Source organism: Nanorana parkeri, unplaced genomic scaffold, assembly GCF_000935625.1.
Source record: "Nanorana parkeri isolate BGI_ZX_2015 unplaced genomic scaffold, ASM93562v1 scaffold576, whole genome shotgun sequence".
NCBI lineage: Eukaryota > Metazoa > Chordata > Amphibia > Anura > Dicroglossidae > Nanorana > Nanorana parkeri.
The window spans coordinates 686,847-692,301 of NW_017306844.1; the positions used below are offsets into that span (position 1 = coordinate 686,847).

Genomic DNA, 5,455 nt, shown 5'->3' on the forward strand with positions numbered 1-5,455 from the left:
GGGTCATTATGTTACATATCCCAGAAGAGGGGAGTAGTATGTTGTATATAGCTGTGTCTGCTCTCCTGTGTACCACACTGTATGATGTACAGGTATGTGGGAGAAACATTCACTGTTGTATGTAACCATGCCCCCTGTTCTGTGTACCACGCTGTATGGTGTGTGTGTGTGGGGTCATTCACTGTTGTATTAAGCCGTGCCCCCTGTTCCGTGTACCACGCTGTATGGTGTGTGTGTGTGTGTGTGTGGCGTCATTCACTGTTGTATATAGCCGTGCCCGCTATTCTATGTACCACGCTGTGTGTGTGTGTGGTGTTGTTCACTGTTTATATGTAATCATATCCCCTGTTCTGTGTACCATGCTATATGGTGCGTGGTGTCAATACAGTGACTGTTGTACATAGCCGTGCCCCCTGTTCCGTGTACCACGCTATATGGTGTGTGGGGTCATTCACTGTTGTACGTAGCCGTGCCCCCTGTTCCATGTACCATGCTATATGGTGTGTGTGTGTGTGGGGTCATTCACTGTAGTACGTAGCCGTGCCCCCTGTTCCGTGTATCATGCTATATGGTGTGTGTGTGTGGGGTTATTCACTGTTGTATGTAGCCGCCCCCCCTGTTCCATTTATTCCGCATTGAGTAATTTCTTTGGGAACAATTCTCTAACGTATCCTAGAATAAGGGAATGGCATGCTGTATGTAGCCGTGTTCTCCTGGTCAGTGTACTCCGTTGTATGTTCTGTGTGGGGGGCATTCTCTGACATGTCCCGTTATAATATGTTACATGTAGCTGAGCCCCCTGAGCGTTGTCTTTACCAGCGGTGCCAGTACGCGGAGGGTAGACCTTGCCATCTTTTCTTGTATCCAGGACAACCAAGTCTGTGCAGTGTGTGTGGGATGGCAGTGTGTGCGTTATGCACCAAAAATCACTGTAAGCTGCAGTCAGTCTTCCATATCCAGAAATCCCTGTTATTACACGATGCCGAGATGTAAGACTTTCTGCGTGTTCTTGGTAAATATTTTGTATGTCCATTTGGTCTTTGGGGATAGTGATAATTTTTTATGAAACCGTAGAGCGCGGGTTTTTTTTTTGGGGGGGGGGGAATTCTGGTGGTTTCATGATTACTAGTAAAGGTGCCTAAAGACTGCATGGCCTATGGCTGGATTGTGTCACTCTTTTCTATATCCTGGCACACATCGTCATCCAAGGCTACTCATGGGACAGTTTAGAAAACCTTGTGCAATCAATTTTTATTTCCCTTAAAAAACATTACTGCCATTGGTGTCTGCTTTGCGCTTCTCCTACCTCACTCCATAGACCGTGAGGTAGGCCAAACTTCGGCACTCCAGCTGGTGTTGAACTACCAATCACATAACGCAGGGGTCGACAAACTTCAGCCCTCCAGCTGTGGTGAAACTACAAATTCCATTAGGCATTGCAAGTCTCTGACAGCCACAGGCATGACTCCCAGAAACATGATGGGTTATGTAGTTTCACCACAGCTGGAGGACTGTACTTTGGGTACCTCTGCCATAAGGCATTGCAAGACCCTGAAAACTTCAGGTATGACGTCCAGATTGAGTTGCATGATGGTATTTGCAGTTTCCCCACAGCCGGAGGGCCGAAGCTTACCTACCATTGTGATAAGGCATTGCAGGACTCTGACAGCCACAGATATGGCTTCCAGAGGCAGACGCATGTTGGGATTTGTGGTTGCACCACAGGTGAAGGGCCGAGGTTTGACTAGACTATGCTGCTGTCTATGTTGAAAGACTCGGCTACAGACCCCTAAACTTGCGGTCCAACCAATGTCTAGTGTCAGATTTAGTAGTAGCAGGTGCTTTAGTGTTGGTCCCTGGATCCTGCACTGTTGGGACACTAAACCAACCATTGCCCTATAGTTGCTTGCTGAAGTCAATATTGGGAATATTGGACCATGTGGATGTGGGGTAGCACCAGTATGTACACTGCTATTTCCACCGGAATCACCTCCTCCGCTCAATCTGGCCTCCATGATGAAAAGTATCAGGAGAACAGATAGCGCCATTGAATGGAAGAATATTATTTGAATGATTGGCTCTTCTATCATGAGGCTGTAGACTTTATCAAACTTCAGCTGCTGGATCATATTTTCCACACGTATATTCCTGGTGGTTTTGGTTCTCCAATATTCTGGTTCTGTTTTTAGAATCTGTGTTTAAATCTGTGAGTCTTTTGTATTAATCTATTTCCAGATGGTTTCTTTGTGGTCTCCTTTATTTGTCTAGATATTTACAGGTTGGTGGGGCTTTTGTATAAATCATCCAGTTTCTAGGTGGTGAATCTCACCCTCTTAGCTGGATATTGCCAAGTTCGTGGGCATAGGTTCTCCTGTATTATTCTAGATATTGCCAGGTTGGTGAGTATATGTTCTCCTGTATTTAACTACATATTCCCTGGCTGGTGGTTGTAGGTTGTCCTGTGTTCTGTTTCTGTGTCTAGATAAGTATGTGCGTCTCTTGTATTAATCTAGATATTTCCAGTTGATTGCTGTGTGGTCTCCTGTATGAACAGGATATTGTAGCTGGGTGAGTGATTGGAGGCTGCGTATTACTTAAGAAGCTTTATATAATTAGTGCTCGTCCAACAGCTGACTTGGCAGCCAGTAGATCTGAAACACCTTCAAATGAACTCTGAAATCTTCTTAATTCCACATTAGACAGGTGAGTAAGTTTCCTTCCTTACAATGTTGTCACACCTCTTACCCTGTGAGCCCACAAAGCTCACTTAATTGAGGTGACTTGTGGATGTGATGGGGTTCTTTAAAGGAGAACTATGGTGTTAAGTCTTTTCCCCATAGTTCTCCTTAGGGTAACGGGAGGACACAAACTAGCGTCCTCCCGTCACCCTAAGCTCAGTGTACCGCAAGCTACTGCTCGCTGTATACTGAGACGCCGCAGCTGAAGCGGATCCCGACGATTGTGCCGGGATCCGCCCAGCTGCGTGACTGACAGCTGGCTCTGCCTATCTAGAGGCAGAGCTAGCTGTACCCGCCCCCTCCACCGTCCGTTCCGCCAGTCAGCGCTGGCGGATCGGAGCGGGGAGGGGGGAATCCAGCCCCTCCCCTGTCACGGCAGAGAGCCGTGACAGGATCGAGAGGTGAGCAAACGCCGCTATGTGTTCGCTCACCTCCCGATCTACTGAGCCGACCTGTGACAGTCTCATTGTCACAGGTCGGCTAGAACTATGAGGTGAGTGAAAATAATTCACCTCATAGTTCTCCTTTTAAGTAGATTAAGCTGGAGCAGTAGCTTCCATCAAGTACGTGTTTCTCAAAACAACAGACCACCCAACCATGAACAAGGGTTGCAGCCTAAAAGGTAGCCATCAAGTGACTCTTCTCATTCAGACCACATGGCAAATGAATATGGAATTCAGGAGCCAGCAGGATATTTTTTTTTTTTTGGAGCCTGCTCTATTGACAGCAACTAGAGAAAACCTCCAAAAGTTGGGGACCAGCTGTAAGAATTGGCTACCTGGCTCCTGGGATTTGTCTAGCCCTGCTGTATTTATGTTTTAGAATAAAAGTAAAGCCGCTGGCCTTGGCTGTGGTTAGTTGCTTACTTAATCTCTATGTTTAGATGTCACTTTAAACCCACATAACTGAGCAACATATAACTTGTTCTAGTCAGATTATCCTCGGCAAGATGGGTCTTCTTCATAGCTGTTATCTGTGTGATGTTAGAAATAGGAAGAACGTTTAGTGCAAATATATTTTGCCCCTTCCACTTATGTGCATAAGTAGCAATGAGCCATGAGTTTTCTGCATTGACAGGTGTGTGCACTGATCAATATGTGCTAAAAAGGGATATTCTTATGAATACAACACACCGGTATCTATAGAGACAACTGGAAAACTTTCTCTCCAACATAGACCACTAGGAGGAATGGGGGACTGTCAGTCCTACATAGGGACAGGTGGGAGGAAAGATAAACTGTCTTTTCTTAACATGGGGACAACTGGAAGGAAAGAGGGACTAGCTCTCCCACACAGGGACAGAGAGGAATGGTGTCTTCTATGGAGGGACTACTGGGAGAAAACATGGACTGTCTTTCCTACAGAGGGTCAACTGGGAGGAAAGATGGACAGCTGGCGTAAAAGGACCGTCTCCCTTACAGAGGGATAGCTGGAAGAAAAGAGGGACTGTCTCTTGTAGAGAGAGAGCTGGGACTTGTTAACTTTTTTCATCAAGTAAAGATTCTGTTTGTGTTAATAAACCGCTCCTGTGATGCTGGTGGGTCAAATGGGTCTATCTGTTCCTGTGTCGGATAGTGACTTGAGAACAGATGAAGAGAGTATTCGTTGTGACTGTTGCTTGTCTCGGGGAATAGGGGATCCCCTATGTGCAGTGGAAGGAGAGTCTGGAGTCCTAACTTAGAACTGGGTAGTAGTATTGTCCTTGACAATCCAATCCTGGCGTTTTATAACTGTCTCTCTGATAGAGGGACAGCTGGAAGGAAACGGGGATTGTCTCTCCTACATTGGGACAACTGAGGGGAAAAGAGGGATTTTCTTTCCCACAAAGAGAGAACTGGAAGGAAATGGGACTGTCTTATTTCATATAGAGACAACTTTGTGACCTCCCTTTTGCTTTTTTCCCCCCTCCAGTCTGTACTGTACATTCTAGGTCTCTCCTGATATATTTTATCCCTCAGACCTTTCACCATTTTTGTTGTCTATCTCTGAATATGACCTCACTACAAATGTTTTTGTTTTTAAAGTGAGGTCACCAGAACTGGACACAGTATTCTAAATGAGTGACCTCCTTCCTCCTGCTTTGGATACGTCTAGTGATGTTCCTCACATTTCTCTTTGCTTATCCTGTTGCCTAGCCACCCTCTCTGCTCACTTTGCAATCATCTAAAATGAACACTCCTAATTTTTTTGTACCCCTATTGTACTCTGAGAAAATTCTCATCAAATGATTGTCTTTATGGATTTCGCCATTCTTCTTTCTATGCCTTAGCAGGATTATTGATATGTTTGGTCTCCTTTTTGTTTCTTCACTTCTACATCAGTAACACTTTGTTTCTTTGTATCTTTTTTTTAATATGCTGATTTTCTTTTTCCCTATTTACTTACGCAGTGAACCATAATGGTTTTGTCTTCCTCTTATCACAGAGCATCTGTAAGTGGCGACACATCTGCTGACTGATGCGAAAGGGAAAGACATGGGTGCTATGAGACTATCCTGACAGAGACAAACATTTCTGCCATTGGATCAACAGAGTATGTGTGATATATATTCTATGTGTACATGTGTAGAGATCATGGGCACATACACATGTACAGTGTCTGGAGCAAGTGTTTACCCCCGTGGGTTTTTAAAACTGTTTTATTGCTGTTTAATTGCATTACAACCTGGAATTAAAATGTTTTTTTTTGGGGGGGGGGGGGGGAGAGTGGTGTTGTGG

The 5,455-nt window shown here is 45.0% G+C and overlaps 1 protein-coding gene across 7 annotated transcripts in view; it reads left to right on the top strand.

The window, feature by feature from the left end:
• The window catches only part of EPS8 (epidermal growth factor receptor pathway substrate 8), a 56,233-nt gene that overhangs the window by 15,591 nt on the left and 35,187 nt on the right, over positions 1 to 5,455 (top strand). For 5 of the 7 annotated variants that reach the window (XM_018562407.1, XM_018562408.1, XM_018562405.1 and 2 more), the window contains exon 2: positions 5,163 to 5,274. The gene's annotated coding sequence lies outside the window, so the exon portion shown is untranslated. Of the gene's footprint in view, positions 1 to 882; positions 1,013 to 5,162; positions 5,275 to 5,455 lie in introns of those variants that run through there. The other 2 variants (XM_018562406.1, XM_018562409.1) reach the window with 2 other exon arrangements.